The 24,898-nt window shown below is 46.2% G+C and overlaps 1 protein-coding gene across 5 annotated transcripts in view; it reads right to left on the reverse strand.

The window, feature by feature from the left end:
- Positions 1-24,898, reverse strand: part of CADPS (calcium dependent secretion activator) — a 206,890-nt gene that overhangs the window by 168,106 nt on the left and 13,886 nt on the right. The window lies entirely within an intron of this gene.

The following is a 24,898-nucleotide window of genomic DNA, read 5'->3' on the forward strand; positions in this document are numbered from 1 at the left end:
TTACAAGACAATTCTAATTCTGTCACAATGACATCAACAGAAAGTTTACAAGGGTTTATTCCAGCCTTGTAAGATAACATGCCATTATTTTTCCAATTTATCTGTCAGTTTAAAACCAGACATAGCTAAAAACCCACCTCTTCAGCTTACAATGCAGACAAAGTCACAGCAGCCATATCAGCAATGTATCAGCAATGCCAGCCTAATATCTTAAGATGTAGACAACACTCATGCTGAAAAGCTGCAGGGATTGAAATGTAGCTGGGGCTGGTTTACCATGGGGTTACTTCACACTGGAGGATAAGAATTAATTTTGACAGAAGGAAGCAAACAATATGTATATACTGCAACTTCAAACTTAAAAGGAAAGGAGAGCAGTAAGAATTAGGATGGGTATCTACTAATGACCAAAAAGTCTAGAGAAGAGTCTTTTTTTCTCATTTGTATGCCAATGGAAGAAACCAGCCCATTAGAATGGAAGAGAATGATAAAATTAATGGCTCTAAGTGTCTAAATGGCTTTGAATAAAGTATAAAAAACTGCAGAGATTCAAACAACTAGAGCATAATGACTCCTGGTAAATACCACTAGCAATAAAAAGCAGGAGAGGGACCACTTGGAAAACGCAGTGATAAATATCACAGGAGCTACAATCACGATGTGCCACGTGGGGTGTTTGGGGACTGCGGTAGTGAACATCATGAACAGTGGTAATTAATTCCTCAACACCACGCTGAGGGGGGTTAGTGAGCAATAGAAATTTGATGTGATAATCTGAGATTATCCTACTGCTAATGGAGAGGTGTTCATCAAAGTGACAAAGTGAGACTCGCTATGCTCTGCTTTAGAAAACGTGCAACAGCCTTCACCACCTTGTGGGTGCTGCAAAGGTGGGTCATTCCCACCCCCAAAACACCAGCCCAGACTTCACAGGGTCTGACATATGCAACAAAGCTCAGCATCACAGGGCTGGAGTAAGGACCATCGCTTAACCTGAACCATCTCAGCCTTGGGCCATGAGCCCAGAGGAAAAGCACTGCCAAAAGCTTGTAGCTTTTAGGATGGCAGACTCTTGGGACCAAAAATTAGATCCTATCTGCCATGTCAGGCACCTAAACCTCTTTGGGGTGTTTGCCAACAGCACCCTGGACATCAGGAGCCCTTGGGCAACACGCACAACATCAGATGTAAAACAGGCTCCAAACCTGAGCTGATGGAAGTGAAAACTGGCTCAACAATAAGAGGAGCCAGAGACAATGCAGTGATCGAGCGGGAGACACCTGTGGGAAGGTGCTAGGTCTGTTTTTATTAATCACTTAATTATCTTGAAGAAGCAAAAGGCACAATCTTAATTAAATGTATTGACAATTTTGTATTAGCAAGCATTTTGAATGTCAGAAAGAAATGACAGGGCAACAGATGCTATAAAATACCAAGGAAAGAAATAGAAAACCTACAGGTAACCTTGAAATCAGGATGCTGAGGCACAAGGAAAGACATACTAAGAGTACAGATACTCTCAGCCAAGAGGCTTTTCATTTGGGATTTTAACAACATGCATGGCATATTTATGACATTTTTGTGTCTCCAGGTTATTTCTTAGGACAACCTCGAAAAGCTCTTGCATGTTCAATTCCTATAATGCCATCTAGCAGCAGTATTTTATCCCCTTCCTCAGCACTGAATGGACTACCTTCAGAACGAATGATGCTCCTTGAAATTCCTAGAAATTCCCAATATGCAGCTCACACGCAATCTCCTGGGGGCTGTGGAAATGAATCATCGGATTTGTCTCTACTAGAGTGTCAGTTGCCTCCTCCTCGGCCAAGCTGTACGCCAGCATTTTCCCCATCCAGGGAAAAGGAGATCCTCTCTGATCACACCAGGCTGCAGCACAGCCCAGCCCTCAGCTAACAGGACCCTCAGTCTGACACCCCCACCAGACCACGAGACAGCACCAGGTATTGATCCATGTCTGTGCCACTGTTAGGGATGTCATCAAAGAAGCAGTTGATCTCAGACACAATTTAACTGTTTTCCTATTAAACTTAGCTTCTGCAGCACAGCAGCAAACACCTGGTGCAGAATGCCAGCACCACAAGGGAGCAGAGGAGACCAGACCTGCAGTCAACCAAACGTGCCCAACACGCTTCACCTCCTATTTTATGCCTCTTTCCTTCCCCATCAGCCCCCAGAGGCATTGCTGACAAAACCCAGAAGCACTTCTGGGGCAGCTGGGAGGCTGCACCTCCCAGCAAAGGCTGGAGCAAGGCAGGGGGACAGTCTCAGCACCAGCATCACTCTCCAGAGCCTTGAAGCAGTGCCAAGTGATGCCACTTACTCAGCCACAGGCTTAAAAGAGCACATGCCCTGAACACTCAACTGGAAGCTTAAGCGCTTTAAAGGCAGGGGTGTTATTTTATCTCTTGTAATTAGAGGCACCAGTGATAAGCTAGAAATCCATATCAAGCAAGCCAACAGCTTCTGCAGATCCAATAAGGCCGCTAAGGGGCCAACACAAACCACTTCTCAGTTATCTTCTATAGGGTGCTCACAAATAGCGGAAAACAGCAGAATTACTTCCACTTGGAAGGACATCAATAAAACATCACGGCCCTCGCACCAGCTGTGGCAGGAGGTGAAACCCTGTTAGGCTGCAAGCCCAGCAGGTGTGTGGACGTTGGGGTCACAGCCTCACTGCCTCTGATGCAAACACAAATCCAAGTGCCATCACACAGGAGAGCTGGGACTAAGCAGGAAAACTGGTGGATTGAAGAGGTTTATTCTGTTTACCTTCCCTCACTTTTCCAAACCTCTCTGATGTTCCCTACAAATGCTTCCCACATGTGAGCCACTAAGAAAACAGTCATTTCTCCATACCAGAGGGATCACAGAACACAGCACCCTGGACCCAAGAGAACTCTCCCAAGTTAATACTGTGGGGTGCTTATGCAGCAGAGTGTTTCCCAGACCTTTACCTTTCTAAAGCATGAGAGTATTTAAATTGTCAGATATACACAGGCATATTAAAAACTGTAATCAATTGAGGTAGTGAACTCCTGGCACAAGTACCAGGCATGACACCCATGGAGCTTCTGGGCTGGCATCCCTTGTGGATTGCACGGCTTTTTGTAAGAAGCTGGCAGATGTCTTTCCCATAACAGACTACATCATGGGGAAGAGATCACCAGTGACTAGACATGGGCCCCAAATGATTCCTACCATCTTGGTCTAACTTTGTTAAGAAAAACCACGTGCCCAGCACAACCTAGTGACCTCACAACCTGACTAAAGTCCCACCAGCCACAAACAAATCAGAGGCAACCAAATTAATTTGCTTGATGCAGATCCCAGCAAAGAGCACAGCAGCATCTTTGGGACAAACACTCACCAGCAGCTTTCTTGCTCTAAGTTATTTTTGCACATACTCAGTTTGATCCAGAGCCAAATGCAAACCTGAATGCAGGGAGCCAGGGCACCTTCTCCAAATTGTTCCAGCCAGTGAACAGCTGGCAGCATCTCTGTGCATTGTCTCCAGCCTCCTTCACCCACACCAAGGAAGCACAAGCACTGCAAAGAGGAGCTGTTTGCCACAGAAAACTTCCCTGAAAAAAGTTATACACAGCAATGTGCCTCACTAAGCTGTCCTCTCTCCAGAATGCTTTGCTGAGTCTGAGCATGCAGGAGTAAGTACAGCACCAAAATGGGCCCAGAGAGGCTGGAGCATCTCCAGCCTTGCAAATTTCCACAGCCTGACTGCATGAAAATTATCTGGTTTGGGAGGGAGCCCTGCTTTGAACAGGGAAATTGGGCCAGAGACCTCTAGAACTCCCCTGCTAGAGCAGTACCATAACCAACAGAAAATTTGGAAGGAAGGGCCATCCTAGGTTGTAGATTGCTGAATGTGTCAGTAAGCAGCAAGCTGCAGGATAACACAAGCACACCTGTACAGATTCTGAAACCTGATAATAAAGCCCTGTCCATCAATGTGATGGCTGCTGAAATCAGTCAGATTTGGGCTCTGTAGAAGGATGTTTCCATGTGAAAGGCACCCTGTGGTTGAGAAGTGACCCCCTCCACTGCCTCACTTGAACACCTCTGATCAGGGACTGAATGTTTCAGTGCACTCATGCCTCACAGAGCCCTTGCACACCACACATCCCACTGGAATGGTCTTACCTGCACGCAGGACATGAGGATGCATTGCAGCACTGCACACTGGTCCCTAATGGCTTAGCCCATCAGCATCACCCCTGTCACAAAGGAATCGTTTCAGCTGAGGACTGCAGGTAATTGCCAGGGGAAGCACCTCTGCCTTTTGTCCAGAAAGCAGCAGTCAACCATGAGCAGCACTGAGCTCTTCCTTCTTATGGCACCTGCTGCTTGGGGACCACTGCAGGGAGGAAAGGAGGAATATTTAACTGCTCACTGTGCTGTTGCTCTGGGTTTGGTTTTGTAACATTTAATAAATATTTCATTACTCCTCAGCACCAGGTGATTTAGGAAAATCTAAACCGACCAAATGAGCATCTCTCATCATTGCTGCTTTCACAGCCAGTAAACCAGTCACAACACGAACAATGTGGGAGGGAAGGTGTGGGGAGGGGGCCAGAGCAGCACTGGTCTTGGGAGAGAGGCCAGAGGCCCCAGCAATGGGCATGAGACTAGAAAAAAATCCAAAACAATCAGGTTATTTTGCACTGGGTAAACGTATCCCTCTGCTGATGCTGATTTCCCTGCTACAAGAGAGGGCCACAGGTGGGGTGACTCACAGCCCCAGCATTTGGGGTTTTAATTGTAAACCCTCCTGGGCAGATGTTTCTGCTCTGCAAACAGCTGAGCACTGCTGGCTTTTCACTGCTCACACACACAACCAGTATTAATTGCCAGTCTCAGGAAACTGTTCCCAGCCACCTAACAGTGCCTTTTCTGGTTGTTTCAGAGAAATGTAATACTTGTTACCAGAAAGCATTGTGCACACACCCACTGTTTTGCTGCTGCCTGTACAATTCCCTTTGTGAGTGCTTGATTTGTTGCCTCTCCCTTGGTCCATGCTTTACAGGCCCTGATGAATCCACACTGGCTGCCCACTCTCCAGCCACACTCATCCTTTGTGAATGGCAAACAAGAAAAAGACATGGTCCTGGCAAGCCACCCCAGTGTCACCTACTCCTCTCTCAGTAGAGGTGTCCAGCTGATTTGTTGCAGAGAAAATGACTGCACCATGACCATGCCTGGGTTTACACAAGTGAGCAGTGAAGGGCGCACACAACCCTTTCTGCCTGCAGTAGCTCATGCCCTGTCTGCTCAGCCCACCTGTGATGTTGGGGAAGGGTCAGAGCAACAGGGATCCTCTGGAAGAAACACTCCTACATGCCCACCTGCCCTGTGCTCAGAGTTCAGGCTGGGTTTGAGCACAAACAGTGCAAACATCTCCTGGGTCCTTACACACCAGCACAGCACCCATTTGGAGGTCAAATCTTCCAGCCTCTCTCTCAAGCAGCCCAAGAACACAAGAATAGTATTTTCTGACCTAAGGGTAAATATCTGCTTCAGCGATGTGGCCAAAGGGGAGAGAAAACCCACTAAAGCAGCCTACAAAGGAAGAAATCCCTTTCCTCTACCCAGCCACAGAGCTACCACCCAGCTATCCTTCCCCAGAGCACCAGCTCCAATCCCTGCCAGAACCTCTCACTACCTCTGTTATTCTGTGCAAACTCCAGCAGCTTTGCAGCCCAAGTAGAGAGTGTTAAATGATTTTGGGACTTGCTGGAACATTTCTCCTGTAAAGAGGCTCAAGTATTGCTGCTTAAGTATGCGAAGGCAAAACATCAATCCTTTTGGTTAAGCCAGCTGCAGACACAGAGGCTCTAGATCAAGCAGCGCAGATCTCCTCTTTCCACTGTCCCAGACTACATCCAGTAGCAGATTTATTGAAGAGACAAAGCACAGGCTCCAAGTTGCTCTCTGAAATACATGGATGTCCTTTTTTATCCTCTCAAACTCTGAGTATATTTATTTTCTATGATTCATTCTGCCAGCTAGGCACACTTCTTTGACATACATGAAAGACCTAAAATGCTATTATGGCTGCTCCTACTTTCTGAAACTCTGCGGTGCACAATGCTAAAAAAGGAAAGCAAACCCAGGATTTGGGACTGGGCCTTGCCATGATGACTTCCCCCTTGTGCTTTCCAAGCTAGACCTTCCTTTTTCAACCTGCTACCACAGAGCAAGCCCAGATGCAGGTACATCAAAAGATACCTTGCCACAGCCTGCTCCACTTTCTATCTTTGTCTGTACCAGGGGTATCCATTCAACACTCACATAGCACCCTTGCATCTGTCCCCTTCCATCTCTTTCCTGCAAAGGGTCCCCTTTCCCATTAACATCATAGAATCACAGAATTGTTTGGGTTGGAAGGGACCTCAAAGATCATTCAGTTCCACCCCCTCTGTCATGGGCAGGCACACCTCCCACAAGACCAGGTGGCTCAGCTGTGGCTCCACTGAGGAAATTCTGCTCCTGCCTGCAAGTTTCTTTCTCCTGTGTGTCTCCTCCTGGCTGGTCCCTCCTCTGCAGCTGATGTGCTGGCAAGTAACCCCAAGATGGAGCCACCTGATAAGAGCACAGAAAACTTGGAACTTTTTCCACCTTTGATCTTATTTTACCTAAGCAAGCCATTAGCAGAGTGAGTTTGTGACAGATCCAACAGACTAAGCTAGCCCTGCTGGGTATCTTTCTGTGTATGATCAAACAGATACAGGACCCTATTTTTTTTACTGCTATTAAAAATATGACTTTGATCTTAGAAGAATTGAGACGCCAGCACAAAACAGAAGCAAGAAATAGCAATGATGAAATACTAGGCCAGTGACTGAGGATGGGCTGAGGGGTGATTGCTGCTCTGAGAAACCTCCCTGGTGACTTCTGCTGTGCTGGGAACCTTGCCTGGTGAGGTCTGCTGGGTAAAACACATCATTGTGATGTGGCAGCTTTCAGCAGAAAGGCCAGCGTCATCCTGCCTGTGGTAAAAGTGCAGCTGCTCTGTTAATAAAACAGAAAAAACAAACCCATAAAAATACTAGCAGAAATACAGCTAGGAAATAAATCCAGGGGACAGATAGAATGGAGGCTGTCTAGAATGGGCAGAGTGACAAGCAAAGGCCCCCTACACTGGATGCCCCTTTGGGTGCCCAAAAATCCCTTTACTCCCTTTACTCTGCAGCTGGATTATCTCCTCCTCCTCTCTCTGGCTCAAATACCTTCCTTATTCCCTCCCAGTCCCAGTCCCTGTCTGATTAGTGATCAAGTCCTGAGGGCCACTAACACAGCCTGCTGCTTACACAGCCTGCTCCAGCAAACCCCACTAGCAAGGGCCTGGCCAGAGAGGCTCTTTGAGACATTTTTGCTCTGATTGCTGTAGGAACTCTCTGTAAATGATGTTGAGGGCTTCTGGGATTCAGGCAAGTCCTTGCTGTCCAACAGCCCATTTGTCTGCTCCCTCTGTGCTGCATTTCCCATTTGTGACGGAGAGTAACAGCACTTTATTTCTCTCCAGAAGCAGCTACACGCATGAAAAGACTGAGAGCCTCTCACAGACTAGGATGGTGCATATCCAAGAAGAAAAGCAAGCTAGCTTTAGAGACACGTTTAAATCACTATTTGAACTATTTCCATCTCTATGTTCCTATTCCAGGCAGACCTTACAGATTGCAGAAGCCAATCATCCTTCCTGGTTAATGTATACAGCGGCTCACGCTGACTTAAAAATATTAAACAATCAGAGCTAAAGATCTCCTACCGACACTTCAGATGTCCAAACAACAAACCCAGGCTTCTCTATTCCTTTTTAAGGCAAAGAAAAAGCACATCTACCATCACTGGTGTTATTTTTGCATCATTTTCATCATTAAACTCTGCCTCTCCTCCATGTCACAAGCTATTTTAAAAACAGTTCTTACTGAGCAGAAGTGGCAGACAAATGAATGGAGACTCAAGGACTCCTGGTGTGTCCCAGCCTCTGTGAAAATGCTGGTTTCAGCCTGGCAGAATTAGCAGGGGAGGGAATGAACAAGATGGCAAGAAATGAAGAGGAGCTCCCAGGCAGACAAGGCTGAAATGGTGAGCCCTGCTGTGGGCACCCCATATGCCCACGCTGCCCCTGGCAAGAGCTGGGGAAACCACCAGCCCCCAAAGCAGAGGGCTGCTCTTTGAATCAACATGAAATTGGGCTGCTGGAGCAGAAGAGAAAGCAGATGCAGGTCTGAGCAATATTTCTTTTCCAAAGAAAGCACATTTTCAAAGCAGCCCACTAGGAGACATGACCTACGGCACACCATGGCTCTGGCTAAGTACAACTGGTTGTGTTTGAAATTTTCCCTTATTCTGTGCATCTGCCATGAGTTCCAAGAAACAAACAAAAAGAAAGAAAACACTCCAGATTTTAAGAAAAACCGTGTAAGAGCCAAATGCATCTCTGATCCAGTAAAAGAGAAGCTGTCTCCTTCAGACAGCACTTGAAAAAGGTTCAATCAATCAGTCAAGCCAGAACAGAATTTGCTTCTAGATAGAAAAACAAGAGAAAAGGTGTGAAACTGTAGTGCACGTCCTCCTCCACCTCACATTTCCTGCTAAAGTGAGTAATATCAGATTTTACAAGGGCATGTTGTTCGGAGCTGGAGGAGAAAGTTTAGTAAAAGGTAGTTTGTTCTGAGGCAACAAACGACTGCAAGAAAACAGCATTTCAACTTTCCATGCCCACCACCAGGCAGAGACATGGGAATATACCTTCACAGGATGGCTGGTATGTACCTGGAATAGCTGAGAATGTCTGTCTGATCCTTCAAAGACTTCAGGGAAAGTCATCTGCAGTAACATCATTCCACTGGGGAGATTTACTATTATTTAAAGAAAGGCACTGTTAAAATTACCCAGTTAGTTTCCCACAGCCCTAGTCTTCGGACCCAGGTTCTGGCAGGAGGCTGAAAACAAGGGGGCAAATCTTGCAAATTATCTGAGGCATCACAGAGATGGGATGAAAGCCCCATGGGGACATAGCCCCAAGGGTGGCTTTGTGCAAGCAAGTGCTCAGATTTCCAGGCTCGGAGCACATTCACTTGACAGTGAAAGCTGGAGGAAGCAGTGACCTTTTCTCAGCTTTAGGCTGTAAGCATAAATGAAACCCAGCTAGGGCAGTCATGGTACACACAGCCTGTGTGGGGAGAGGGCAGGGCCCACACTGGCATCTGCAAAGGGACAATTAGCTGCTTGCACAAAATTAGGCATGAAGTTCAACCATGGCTTTCAAGATAAGGGAAAGGCCATTTGCTGGCTGACAGGCTCTGGAGGCTGCAGTGATCAGCCTTGCAGCCCAGGGAGATCTCCTGGGGAACCAGTGGAAGGACAGGGGTGAGGCATCCGAGCTGAGCACAGCTGGGCACCGGGACCTTCCCCACACAAACCCCACCGGTGGAATGAGAGAAGCAATTCCACAACCAGCATTTGATTGAATCATCCCTGGGGGCACCTGGCCGGGGCAAGAGGGACATCCTGGCTCCCTGAGCGAGTAGCCCTCTGCCCTTGGTGCCTCTGGCCAGCATGCTGGCTGTCTTTTGCCTTTCACCTTCTGCCAAGTTTAATTAGAGCTAAAGAACATCCACCCAAAGCTGCTTGCTGTGACCCAGCACCAGCCACCCAGTCCCAGCATTACTGGATGTAAAAAAAACCCAACAAAACCACCCAAAAAAAGCCTTCTTTTGTGCCTCTGATAGCCTGTGGGGCTTTTTTTGGCCAAAGGTTAGAGATAGTAGTTCGAAACATCCAGCTTTCCTAACAAACTCAAAAGAGTAATTATACATTATACATTAACTCTCTAAAGTCTGGCAATTTTCAACACAGCAGTTGTATACAGCCCTACATAAAAATCCTCTCCAAAAACACATGCCTACACATTAAAAACTCTCTCATTTAAGCCAGGAAAGCTGTTTTAAGGATTCCTGTGTAGTATATTGCAGGCTGTCTCCAAAAGAAGAAAGATGCATTTTTCTGCTTTGGGCTTGAGGCAAAATAATTTTAAAGGCTTCGAGTGAGTGATGAGCTCACTGAGAGGATCAGGGCCCCCTGCTATCCTCTTCCCATCAGATGATGTCTCTGCTCCCCATTTGCTGTGGGTTGCACAGAAGAATTGCAGGCTGATGCTACAAGAACAGTGACCTGCAGCAGAAGGGGATGTAACAGATGGAGTAAGTATCCTCTTCAACACACCCCCAGAATATGTTGTCCAAGCTCAAAATCCAGATTTCCTATGTGTCTTACATTACCTTACAGTGGCTGAAAAAAACCAGGAGGAGGGAGGAGAGTAGCCTGTACACAGAGAGAGCAGAACACAGTCCCAAAGGGCAAGAGGGAAGAATTGCCTGTTGCCACATCTGGTAATGATGTCTACACCTTAAGAGTTCAAGTTGAAACCCCCACAGAAGGCAGCAAAGCTACTGCAGAACTGAAGCATATAATTTCAGAGGAGTGTTTGTAGGAGCAGAAAAACACGTGGGCATACAGAAAGAGGAAAAGACAAAATGAAATTATTCATAAAAGGCAGCTGTGCTAGCATTTGCCTACAGCATTCTCTATTCTGGAGCTTCCCTTCTGCATCTAGGAGCCCTGCAAGAGATCACTGAAACCGTAACAGTCAAAATCACAAAAAAAAAGGAAAAATAAGCTCCCCAGATGAGCACAATGAATTGAATCACAACACTCATTTTCCTCCTCCCAATAAGTGTGAGGAGTGAGCTACGTCCTGAAAACAGGTCTGTGCAGGTGGCAGATCCCAGAGCTTGGTGGCAGCTGGACCACTGTACCCCATGTTACTTTGATCCCATAAAATAGATCCCACATTATGCTGTACGTGCACAGACAATCCCAGCGACTCCAGCTCACCTCAGCCTACAGCATGCAATGCCTTTTTTTTTTTTAACTCAAACATTCCTATTAGAAGCCTCAGCCTACACTGAAGAATTAGAGATAACTGGTACCTGCAGAAATTGGAAGGAAAAACACTAATCTTACATATTACTTAAAAGCTGCAGAACTGAGGATATGGGAATCCAGTTGCTCACCTGAAAACACCCCCAAATATTTGAATGAAAGGAGCTTGGAGTTTCACTCCTGGTGCTGATTGCTGGGCCAGCACCAGCACAGCCAGTGATGGCTTCTCCCTTGGCAAGACATCCACTGCAGAGGGGGCCCACACAGCCTGCTCCAGAACAGGCAGCCCTGACTGACAGTTGTCTCAGAGACAAATGCTTTCCCGGCCCTCTGGAATATCAGCAGCAAGCTTCCCTGGCAGCTGGATGAGGAAGATGGGCAGGGAGCCCACGGGGTGTGCAGGTGATGCCAGGTACCAGCTGCGCTGGCTCATGCAGCTCCTTTGGCCTCAAAACCTCATGAAGAAGAGGGGACCAGGCTGAACTGTGACCAAGCAGCTTTTGTCCCGAAAGTTGGGCCAGGCTGGGGTGTACACAAAGGAGAAATGCCAGAAAGCAGCACAAACAAGCCCATTCCCCTTGGTTCCACACTGGCAGGGCTTTCACCAGCAATGCCAACATTACTTTGCCTCCAGCCCCTGCTTGTCTGCAGTTTCCAAACTTCAGAGTTTTACACACAATGGTTTCTTGAGTGGGCAAGTATCCTGCCCACCCCAACAAGAGAAAGCCAAACTGGTGGGAAGCTTTGTTCCACCTCCAACTCATTTCCAGCCAGGTTTCAGCACTTGGCTTGACCCATGCAGCAGAGAAAGCTGCCAGGTTCCAGCTGAAACCTTGGCTGTGGGCTCGAAAAGTCAGACATTATGCATGCTGTAGCAAACAAAATTAGCAGTAAAATCTTGCCCCACCCCAGGAAATATTGTAAAAAAAAAAAAATACCAGGGAAACTGGCAACAGAAATCACTTGAGAACTTCAGCATCCCTGCCCATCAGCTCCAGCCCTGGAGAAGAAAATTCTGCCTACACTGACTAAAAGCCCAAGTGTTTATTGGGAGCAAAGTTTCCCAAACCTGAATGCAGAACTACTGGGCTCAAGTCACTGCTTCTGGTTGATGTCTTTGCAATCTCACTTTTCTCTCTGATGCTATGTCCCAGGATACACTAAAGCCCCCCTTAAATTTAGGTGGCAAATATAAAATTTTATTTCCTTTAATCCTTTGAACTGTGACTACTTCCTTACAAACCATGTGCTATTTTTGAGCTTTGTGATTAATTCCTTAGACATTTTTTACGGAAATGCAAAACAAATCCCAATTCTTCCTGGTACAATGGAGAAGCAAAGAAACCGAAGATAGCATCAGAAAAAAAAAACAACAAAGACAGAAGCCTTTGCCACATTGCAGGCTGACAGCAAGAACATGATAGAATAAAGATGCTTATCTTGAGCAACCGAGAGAGGCTGCACAGCATGAGTCAGTAAGAGCAAGGCACCCATCAGCCTGTTTGGGAGACCAAGGAGATTTCTGAATGGGGCTGGTAGCTGAGCCCTCTGCTAAGCTGTGCACAAATCCTCTGCCTACAGGCTGACATTTGGGCAGGTGACATGATGCCGCATTTCCTGCTCAGGGTCTGCTGCTGAAGAGAGAGCAACATACCCTGAAGTTACAGAGGGCCACAGGGAAAGCCACTGAAGCAGTGTGTCAAAGGCTGGAATTCAAAAGAAGACTTTTCTTCCCTTATTCTTGGTGCCTGGGAACCAGCATTAACTCCCACCACACTCCTCAGCTTTACAGGCTCTTCCCAAGAAAGAAAATAACAGAACATTAAGGTGGCACAGTACTTATGAAGTGACAGCAAGACCCCTTGCAGTAAAATCTCTGTGTGATGCAGAAGGAATTACCTCCACAATTCCACTCCTGTCAGACAGCAGAGCACAGCACAGGGGGTGCCATGCTGCTGATGCCAGAGTGTGATTTCCATTAGTGTTAATAGGAGCCACTGACAGAAGCAGCAGCCAAGCCAAAAAGCCTCCAGTCTTGATGAGTGCCTTTGATGAGTACAGAACTGCATTAAGTCAGTCCCAGCAGCTGCACCAGGCAAATGATCACGGCTGTGAGCATGAGAAAAGAGCCAGAGCTCAAGCTCCAAAGGGCAGGATCCCAGCCGGGATGGGGCACTGGAGCTGGAGCAGCACAAATGGCCAGTGAAGTGCCAGCAATGGCACAAGCCAAACCCCGCTCCAGTGTCCACGTGGCAGTCAGTCACAGTCCTCAGCAGGAAGCTTGAAGGAACCAGGTGGCCACTGCAGCATTTCTTGCAGCTACTCCGTGAACAGCTACTGCAAACAACCACCAAGCTCCTTGGGATGGGGCACAGAAAAGCATTTCTATCCACAGTAGAAACATTAGATAGTTCACAAGAAAGTATAGGTTTGGAAAAACAAGGACTTGAGATCATAAGATGATGTAACAAAAAACAAAAGGTGGGCCATGAGAAAACTGCATGTATGGAAGAACAGGGGCTTGAAATTTAATCATGTTGTTTTGGTTCCTGTAAGGGTCCATCAGTTCAGACCAAGAGAAAAGGCTGTCATTACAACCGTCACTCCAAGTCATCGAAGATTTTTTGGATAAGCAAAGGCCTAGAGAAAATTCATCCCCAAGATATAAAAATAGATTTTTCTTAATTGGAGAAAAAGCTAGATACAAATCACTGTCCCACAAGAATGGAAAAACCAGATGCCAAGGTTATTTTCTTCAAAACAGTTTAATAAACAGATGCTGAGCCTGCATGGCCATCCCCCAAGTGTGCCACTGTGGGAAACGGATTTGTAGAGAATTTTCAAAGCCTGACAGAAGGCTCACATAACATGCATCTGTATGCAAACCTTGAGATAAGAAATGCTGACTAAGAAATGCCATGGAATAGGACGGACATTGTTGAGAGAGAAATGGAACTAGAAACAAGTTTCAAATGATGGCCTTGTAAATAAGATTAGACACTTTGGAGAAATAGAACTATGAAAGGTGCATTGTAGTACGACCCACCAGGGGTGATTTTAGATGATCGGCTTTAAGGCATTTACAGCATTGTGTGGCAAAAGCTGATAGGTCATGAAACACTTATAATGTATTGAAATTAGGAAATAGTTCGGCTTCTGACTGTAATGGCGTGAATTGTATCATCTATATTGTCTCACCCTTCACATGAGACTGAAAATGGAATAAAAGTTTTTAAAACTCCTCTCAGTTGCCCCATCTCTGGGTCAAAAAAGGGTATTAATCCAACATGTCACATGAGGCGAGTCGCTGGCACAGCCTTGGCCCTTACAGTTTGCAGCAAAACCATCAGGTCTCACAGCAGATCCCCTGCCAGTTCCAAGAGCCTACCCACCACCTCCACCACCCGTTTCTCGTCAGCTCTCCACAGACAGCAACAGATCATTTCATCCTGTTACGTATGTCACAGAAATTTAGACTCCAGGAAAAATAGGCATAACAACATTACATCACTTAAGCAACCAGCTTAGCTGACTACATCAAAACTCTGCAAGAGCAACAGACCTTTAATTAAACTAACTAGCCCTGGGCCAGAGAAAGACTTCTTTCCTGCTGATTCATTTGATAGGAGGTGATGGTGCCTCAATCACTGTCACAATTCAAAGCACTTCTGAGTTCTTGCCCACAGCTCACTCAAATCCCTTTGGCTGCAAATTCCTCTCCAGAAGCCTGTGCTGCTCAGGCACTTGCCTTGTCCCATTCACACTCAGGTCAGCTCCAGGGCCTGTTTTTGTGCTGATAACCTGAGTCTCGTGGCCTCCCTGTACCATTTGGCACAAAATGAACGTAACAGAAAACTCGACCAGGCCTAGCCCCAAGGCAGTCATAACTCAAATAATTTCACATGGTAAGCCATGAGAGCCAGGAGCAGTCCCCTTCACAGGGCTGTGCCAAGGACACAAGTCTGCATCCCTTGGGCAGGGACTGATGCTGAGCTCTGGAAGGCGAGCCCAAGCTTCTGCCAAGAGGATCTGGACAAGCTGGGCACAGAGGAGAGAGACAGCAACCCCTCCCACCGTACCTGCACTTGCCCCTCTCAGGTTTGCCAAACACTTTAGAAAAAGCCAAATTCTTCACACTGCTGCAGGGAAAAGACACAGCTCTGTACAACCCAGAATGATGCTCCGTCATGTGGCACTGCTCCAGCCCACACAAGGCTTCATCTTCTACTACACACTGAAGTGAACTGTATTTTTTGATGCTTTTTTCTTTTCTTCTGGAAAGAAGCTAATTTGAGTGAAAAAGGATCTCTGCGACTCTCACATATATGACTCCTGTATTTCAGACTTTAATTTGTGTTATGCAACTATCACACACACGGTGTACTTGAAATTATATAGCATGCAACCTAATCAAACACCACTAACAGCACCAGGCAGTTAAATCGTGCTGTGAGATAAAGAAGGAAAATGATTTCGTGTAAGCACAGCAAATTCTCCCTTGCACCTTGGTCAAAGTGGCACCTACTACCAATTAGCAGGTTGGTAAAATGCATCTGTTATTTAGGGTAATGGCTTAACTTAACATGTAAAGTGCATGGCTGGGGGTGCACTAAGTACTCACACAGCGCAGGGAAAGGGCACCTTGGTGGCACTGACCACCCAGGGAGCCCCTGAGAAGGGGAGCAGGAGCAAGGCAACAAATGTGAGCCCAGAGCAGGGCTGTTAAGAAACAAAGAGCTCCCTCTGGAAGGCTTTGAGGACAAGAGTCCTCAAAGTATGGAAAAATCTGCTAAAACAAACCACTTCATTCCCATTCACATCCATGAGAAGAAATTAAAAGTATGTGTTACAGCAAGGAAGCCAGGCTGGATACTGGAGAAAAAGCCCTGTCCCAGTAAGGGCGCAGATGCACAGGAGGAGCTGACCCAGGAATTCATGTCCCCACATCCCCAGTGGGACCAGCTGGACAAACGCCACCAGGAACAACCTGGGTATGCTCAATCCAACTTTAAGAGAGGAGGATGTTCAGATAGCCTGAGGTCCTTCCAGCCCTATTTTTACAGGATTTCTCCCCTTCACTCCAGCTGCCCTGCCATACCTCGCAAGAGGCATCCTGCAGCCACTGCTGCTCTGCAGCAGCCCCCGCAAGAGGCACAGGCTATATTTATTCTGGTACATTGCAGTGGGAAGCTTTAATCTGTGTAATCGCCTCAGAGAAGATTTCATTCAGTGAGGGGAAAGCAATTACTGTTTCATTTGCAACCAGTTGCCTTCCCAGGGTCTTAATCTATCAGAGCTGGAGGGTCTTGTCAGCCCCTGCACCTGCCTGGACAGTTTTTGTGAGATGGGTTTGTGCCTGTGATAAAAAGCACCTGCCGATACTCAAGGTTTTCAGCCCCTGTTTGAAGAAATTTTTCTCCTCCCAGATGCTATTGCTTTTATCTGACAGCATACACCCTGCATGAAGAAAACAACTGGATATAATCCTAGATTAAAGGGATTGTAATGCAGAATTAAATACAAGCCATATCCTTCATAGGGTTTGCTGTCGTCATTCACCAAGCACAGAGCTCGGCCGTTTGGGAGGTGGTCAGATGGTGGTGGCATTTCAGATGGTCTCTGCAGCTCCTGACTTCTCTAGACAGGCATTTACATCTCCCCACAGCGGGGGGGAAAGAAAAAAAAAACCCACCTACAATAAAGAAAACAAGGCTAACCCAGAAACAAAACAAACAGTCCTTGGTGTTTCCATATGATGCTACATTAAAATCCCTAGAAGATTTCACTTCAAAAACTAGCAACTAAAATCCAAATTCTCAGCAGGACTCTGCACATGTTGGAGCTGCTGCACCTCAGCGCTAGGAAGGTTTGTGGTACCACCACAACCACTCCAGGAAACAGAGAAAGGTAACTGAGGCTCAAATCAGACAGTAAAAAGTCCCAAGGAAAGGACATTCACTGTCTACTGCAGCAAAGACCACAACAGCAGAGTAGTGCAAAAGCCTACCAGGAAATCTTTATGACTTTATCTTATGTCAGGAAAAAAAACCATATACTTATATGCACAGCTGCAAGCTTGGGGAAAAAAAAAAAAAAATAAAAAAAAAAAGGCACTTTAATCTTCTGCTTTTTCCAGCCTGGCAGCCAAAGCAGTTTGACACGATAAAGAGACTTGAGAGTTGTGAAAACTACATATTAAAAGGAGAAATTTTCTAACTGTCTTTTTCTTGTAAATTGTGGCAGCCAAAAAATCCAACCTAAAATAAAGATGTGCCTGAAGGTAGCAATTTTACAATCAGCAACATAATGATTTATATCACTGCTGTCATCTTTGTTGGGAAAAAGGAAGCCAGGTATTGTGATCATTAGCTTTTTGATACAGATGATATTTTTAAATGAGGAAAAACACATGCATTTTAATCAGGAACGGAAGGAAATTGCCCCAAAATACTAACAGAAGACTCTGCAGCTCACACCAATATTTGCAAACACAGGAGATAAATATTAAGGTGACAAACATCATCAGTGACATCCCGAGCTGCTGCATATCCCTGGGTGCGTGTGTGGGAGCTCACTCACCCTGGAACATGGGATCCCACACTCTCCCAAAAGATACATCCTCATGCCACAGGCCCCAGGCAGGCACAGCCTGGAAACTGGCCCACTCCCACTGAAGCCTGTGGGTTTCCAGGTGCTGGTCTCACAGCAAGGTGCCATCACTCCCACCCAGAATCCAGCTGCACACAGCACTGGGGCTCCTCACTGATGGCAGGCACAAAGCAGCAGTGTCGGGTACCACTGAGAGACAGCAGCACCTTCTCTTCTCTTAAAAAAATAATTAAGAGCCAAGATGTTACTGCCTCTCTTCCCCAGAAAAGTTCCAGAAGCAAAGCCTGGCCTGTCTGGTACTCAGTCTCTAAGCTCTTGCCTATGCCTCGGCAGACACACATGAAGTCACAGGTGTAAAAGAGAGGAGGCTGCTGCTGTCCAAGGATTAAAAAATCAACTGAACTTGACCTTTAATGCAAACAACGTAGCTTCTCATGCTTCCATTCCCCAGTGTAACCATAATCACATTTGGTGCTGAGAACCAGGAAACCGTTTTCAGAGACCAGTCAACATGCAGGCTTCCACAAGCCTGGGTGATGTGACAGCAAGGGCACCGGCACAGGCTTTCTTAAGCCCAGTGGAGCAGGTTTGAAATTGGGATGCATTTTAACGCCACAGAACAGAATTTCCTGCAGATGACATCAGCAGCACATCAAACTTCACTGAATGTCTGTGGAGAAGAACAGCAGAGAAAGCACTGAGAGTGCCCAGCTGAGACAGGAAGTCCTTGTACAGGAACTCCAAGCCAAACAACAAATCTCTGGTCACAAACACCCTCAGAGCTCAATACAGATAAAGACAGAAATTGGTCTAAAAGGCTAATTTTTGCCTCCTGTCCCCCCATATTTTAATAGAATACAGGAAAGATTCAGCCAGTATTGGAGTAAGTTTTGTTTATAAAACCCACACAATATGCAAAAGAACTGTCCTCCAGAGAAAAAGCTGTGTCACCTCCCAATTCACAGCTTGCACTGACAGCCATGTAATCTCAGCCTGCATACAGCAGTTTCAGACCTTCAACAAGGATCCCTCAGCCTGACAAGGATGCAGTGAGCATGTCCAGCAGTCCAGCACTGTGCCATGCCTGTGGGAGTAGCCAGCAGTCATTCTGCATTATTCAGCTCATGGATCAGCACTCCTGCCTCTCAGTCTGAGTATATTTCTGGCCCTGTGGGTCTGCACTACCTCCATGCTGCTTGCCCTCCCATGTTTGCAATTGAAAAGCGCTGATAGCACCAGAAGTTGCACTGTTTTCTGAAAGCGACTCTAATTAAGTATAAAAGCAAGTCTAATTAAGTATGGTCTGCTCTGTGAATCCCCTGGGAAGACAGAGGAATACCATCAACCCTTGCATCCAGCCATCCTCCTTTTGCTTGCTGTAACCAGCTGACAGCAGATGAAGCCCTGATCTGAGCTCCTGTGCACCTGCAGCTGTGCTGAGCAGCACAGAGGCACGTGCCAAGCAGCAGGTGCCATGTAGTAAAGGACTAAAACACTTCTCATCCTCCACACCCCACTGGGAACAGGACCCTACCATCCATCCTTCTGTCAACAAATCCTTCCCATCTCTGTTAAAATCACACCAGCACCCTCAGGCACACCCATATCTCATTTTTGAGGCTTCTGCATGAAGTAGTAGGTACAGAAAGCAGTCAGGATCAGGTCTGGAGGATCCTGGTGGCAGGGCCTTTCCCACAGCCAGGCAGAGAGCTCTTCCCTGCTCTCCTGTTTCATCTCTGCACGACAGATAGCACAGATCGCACAGATCACAGGTGCTCACCTGGGAATTCATCCTGCTCTGTGCAATGCCACTAACGATTAAAAGCTAGCAGAAAAATCTCCAGTGAGGCAATGAGAACCAGAGTATAGCCCCAAAACATTAGTCACTACAAATACACCTGAAGCTCAACACACGTGGGACACATTTAAATTTACTTTTCTTTCATTATGAATCAATGTGGGTTTATTTGGTGCTTACTCCAGGGCAATAATAAAAACACAGTCAAAATTATAAATCCCCCTGCAAAGAGCCATCACCAGTGGTTGCCCACCTTGACCACCTGGTTCAGTGCAAGTACGTGGAGATACAACTGAATGCCAAGAGTTGACAATTTTCATGCCTGAAAGCGGGAATTTTCCTTATGTTCTATCCTTACGCACTATTGTGTGCACTCTCAGGAGATGCCCACCTAAAACCCCTGCTTAAGTTACTTATTGTTTTGCACCTGTTTATTAAACCAGAGGTTGAAAAGCAAGAAGGAGAGACCCCACCCAGGAAGGGAATGATATAAGGAAGCATTGCCTGGATTCATCAGGACAATTGATAATCAGCTCTGATCTTGGGTTGCAATTGATTAGTTATAAATATACAGCACCGAAGGGCAAGGAAAGAGCTTTTTTGGAAAGGCACAGGAACAGACCCCAAAAGCATAGTGCTCGTGGCTCTCCAAAAGATAGCCCTAAGTGCCCACTGAAAATGGGAGATACTTTCCTGCTCACAGTGGACAGAAGGGAGAATGAGATCATTAAAGCCCACATTGCATCTCAAAGTCCTTGGAGGAAAGGGGAAGAGGTACTTCATATTTCTATAAAACAATTAGTATTGACAGAATGGAGTATAATACAGCACTCAGACCAGAGCAGTAATTGACTATCCAGCAGCTTTCTTACTGGATGCAGATAGGAAGCACCGAGGCAGCAATTAGAGTGCAGAGAGGCAAGGCAGGCACATGGCTTTGCTCTAACAAGGTACTGACCTCTAAGGCGTCTGCTCAGGTGTCTGATGAGACATCCTGTACCCCACACCGAGCACCAGAGCTCCCCTGGCACAGTCACTGGCATCTCCCTGGGCACAGTGAAGAAAGAGCTGGCAGCCAGCACTCATTTGGGAGCACCTTCTCTGCACAGGTTGTGCTCAGCCTCTCTTCCCCTTGCCTCGGTTTCTCTATGCCTTAAAGAGTGTGGCTATAAGCCAAGCAGAGAGCTCTGGCCACAGACAGCATCAGTGATGGAAAAGTACCACCGACAGGGGATAGTCCCTGGGAAGTAATCTGCAAGATGCCACATACCATCAAATGCTTCTCCACTGAAGCTCAAGGTAACTGGTTTCAGCACCTTTCTAATTTGCAAATCTCTGAATAATCCTGAAAATTGAAGCCTCAGGGAGAGCTGGGGCTGCTTGCACACCATTTCAGCCTCATGAGGCCTAGCTTTAAACATCTTTGGAGAGAAAATACTTTTAGTCCAGTTTGAGCTCCAGAAAAAAAGGACATTAAGCACCCAAACCTTCAGCATTTCTCCCTCCAAAACCAAAAAGGTACCATGGATCTGTTGGTAAACAGCTACTCTTGGGTAGCCCTTGCTCTACCTTATTCCCACCTACCGGGGGAAGCATCCTTGCACAATCCAAAGGCCCTCCTTGTCTCTTTGTAGGGACGTGAAGCAGAAGCAAATGGTGTTTCTGCTTCAAGATGTGCACCTTCCTCCCGCCCCTCCTCTTCCCTTTCTTCCCTCTTTTGCCACAGGAGTTTTCCAGCACTGGCTGGTGATGCTCCTCAACAGGGCAGCCACAAATGTGCAGAAAACAAGTGCATGTAAAGCCAATGCATTTACACCCGCACACGTGCTTCTGGCAAACAGCTCACAAAGTTGGGCTGACATAAATGATGGAGTATGAGAAATAAAGCTCCTTCCTGCTGTGACATTTTAAAACAATTCAGCAGGCTTTTCACACCAGGAAAAGCTGGGGCTGTGTGTGCTGTGGGGGGTGAATGTGCTGCAGCTCTGTGCATGGCTCCAGAGGCAGAAAATTACTCTGCAGTGATGCAAGTGACTGCTTCATTCCTGATACCCCTGAAACAAGGACAGAAATTGGACCAGCAAGGGTTTCACAAGGACACCATAGTCTCCTAGGTGCAGGTGCCAAGGCTCTGTAATGACGAAGGGCAGCAAAGGACCCAAAAGACATCAGGCATCACTGGTCCAGAGTGAGCACCAGAATCACTAAGTCATCCTTGCTGGCCCGAGCAAACTCTCACAGCACAGTAAATGGCTATTTAAGAAATGGATCTGAATTTGGAGGCAACATTAACTTCTGGATATTGAGACGCTGAACAAGGTAGCTAAGGAAAGCAAGGCTGCCACAGGGTCTGCTGCAAGTGGTTTAAGACATGAGACCTGCTTGGAGATGATAGTTTAGCATGCAGACTTTCCAGGAGCCAAAGCTACAGAGACCTTCAGGTCAAAGGCACAATTCCCACCTAGCCGATGGAAACTTCACCCAGTATTCAAGAGCAGCAGCTATTCCCCTGCTACTTGCTCCTGAGAGCAGATCAAAGAGGGCTGTTGGAAAAACCTCACGGATTCCAAGTAAAGCACTAAGGTTTTGGACACAAGATTTTAAGGCAGAATCCTGACAAGCCTTTTGTCACACTTACATGGCACACAGTACTTGGACCAGTTTGCTGTCACTGTGTGCATGACTTTACTCATTTTAGCAGCAGCAGCACTCACTCCTAGGCTTTCTGGTGGCAGGGACCAGGACCCCGTGCACCAGGAGGATACCAGGGAGAGAATAATGCATTTTCTAAAGAATATCACTGAGTCAAATAATCTCATCAGCTCTGGGCAATCTCAGCTTCTGAAGTCACAGCAGCTGAGGACAGAGAGTGTCACGAAACTGCTGCTGCATGAATGACAGAGCCATTTAAAAGCAGAGCACTTTTTTTATTTCTTCTCTTCCCAAAATGCCATTGTCAATCCCAACGCACCAGAGTGAGAAAGCTTTGTTTTCACTGGAATGTTCCACCAGCAACCACTGGCTTCCCGCAGCATTAACAAAATAAACCAGATCTTGTCCCCAATGAAAACAGTCATTTTTTGCTACTGACGAGTCACTGCTTTGCCTCACCTCAATGTCCCAGCTGATATAGGTAATTCATATCTAAATTACCTCAAAAGTGGTGCCTGTTTTCACAGCACAATTAATGCAGCAGCAGGTAACAGCCAACACACAACTCCTGCCAACACAAACGTGCTGGTTTCATCTTGGGACTTTTTCCTCTGCTGACAGAGCTCAATATTGCTCCACTAGGATCAACTGGGACAAAATGAATCACAGATTAAAAACTGACAGCAACAAAACAAAACACTGGTCCTGCTGCAATAGTTGATAAAACCTATTTAGGTATCAAATAAACTCTAAAGGAGAGGGTTTAAGGAAGCCAGCAGGGTATGGAATAAAATTTTGCAGCTGCAATTCTGCTGCCAGAAAGGCAGCGGGGCAGGACCATGTCTGGATGGCATCAATTGCAGCGGCAGCTCCAAGGCACTCGGGGCATCCTGTACTACTACAGAGAGCAAGTAACTCTTCCCCACTTTCTCCTAGTGCAGATGATTTTAGGAAGGGAAGAAACTGGGAATCATCACAGCACCACAGCTCTGAAATACTTTCCCTGTGTAGGTGAGAAACTGCTCCCCATCACAGAAAGTATAATTTCAGCGTGCATGTGCATGAATGCACAAGGTAAGAACTAAAAATAGAGGTACCCTATTTCCATGCATCAAGTCAGCAGGTACAGAAACAGCATAAACAGTGATTCAGCAGTAGCCCACATGATGCAGGAGGTTGTTTCTTTACCTCTGCCTCCCTGTTTGTAGCCCTTCCCACCTCTGCTGAGTTACCAAGGCCCAGCAACTCCCAAGAGCAATGCCCAGATCTGCAAAAAGAGCCCCAGCCCCATGGGGCCCAGGGAGATCTACCAGCCATGGGGAACTCACTGCCTGCTTGGCTCCCTTGGGACAGGGGGTGATGTGAGGTGGCTGCAAATGCTCTTCACACAAAGTCCAGCTCTCAAGAACACAGAGTTTAGAGAGTTTTTCTGTCTACAGAAGTTTTTCTAGTGCAGAGTCTACATGCTAGCATAATTGGTTTTTTAAACGAGATAGATTTATAATTTGCATTTTTGCTATTTTTTCATTAAGCTTCTGTGTCATATCTACAAAGTGCAATCATTCAAAGTGGGTACGAAGAGGTGCACAGTGTACAATTACAAGGTATGGCTACAATTTTTGGTGCAAAGTAGTGCTGTGACTCCATAAACACCTCTGAAAAATTGCACAAGATGACACCAAGGACATTTTTTGAATCCTGTGAGATTTGTTACATAAACAGCTACGACCTTGTACCCATGGTTTCAACACAGACAAGTTGGCTTTTTTGCTGGTTCTCACCCCCAATTTTTTCATTAATGTTTGCTTGAGAAGTCAGAAGGAGATACGAGAATAAGAGAATGAGGAGTAGGAATTTCATTTACATTTCCTAAAACTGCAGCTAATATCTTCAAGCAGAAATTTAAAAAATACTTCAGTCTTCCCACTGCCCAGGTTCTGTCACTCGCCCTTTCAAATGCAGTTAAGTCTCCCAAACATCCAGATGAGCAAATCCCTCCTCTAGCCCCTGAAGTCTTGGGACTAAAAATATCTTTCAAGGGCTTCCTTGCACAACTGTGACTTACCCCCACACCCTTCCTAGACAGTGTACCTAACCAAGAACAGTTAAAGTGCTCAAGGATTTCAACTTAATCTCCGAATGTATTAAAGTCCTTTCTACTCTCACCTTGACATACTTTGAAGTCTGGATGATTTGCATTTTGATGTCTAATTGAAATGAGGATTGCTGCCTGACAGGCCTTAATCTTCTCAAAAACATAGTTATTCCTCTCTCCCCAAAGCAAGTATTTATCACAAGTTTCACCTTGAATATAGGTCACAGCATTGCAAAGCAAGTAATCAGAGCTGTAAAAAAAACCAACTACCACAAAGAATCTGTCTAGGTGAAAAAAAAACCAAACCCAAATTCAAAAGGCACATCTGTTCCCCTGAGTCACAGCAAGGAAAGATTATTACCATTAGCATGAGGGTTATACAGCAAATGAAACAACTGGCTAAAGAAAAAAAGAAAATAAATCACTTAGAAGTGTCATCTTTCATCATTAAATTTTAATAGGAAAACTACTGTGATTTGCTTAGTCTGAATATATATGCAATGTAAAGAGACCCTCTGACATCATCGAGGCATAACACCACAAGATAAATGGAGATGATTTGCCACGCTACTGGAGCAGCTGAAGCTCCCTCCCAAACCTGCAGCAACCAAACAGCAAGGCAGCTGCTTCTGCTGGCCACTGGCTCTCATGCCTTTGGCTGAGAGGAAAGAATCAGAGGTCTTACTCCTCTCCTGACTGTGTGGGCTGTAACAGAAGGCAGCTGAGCTGCTATGCTACTTAAAATGCCCATCTCCTGT

Source organism: Chamaea fasciata, unplaced genomic scaffold (assembly GCF_029207755.1).
Source record: "Chamaea fasciata isolate MVZ Bird 193981 ecotype frontalis unplaced genomic scaffold, bChaFas1.0.hap1 SCAF_13, whole genome shotgun sequence".
NCBI classification, from domain to species: domain Eukaryota; kingdom Metazoa; phylum Chordata; class Aves; order Passeriformes; family Sylviidae; genus Chamaea; species Chamaea fasciata.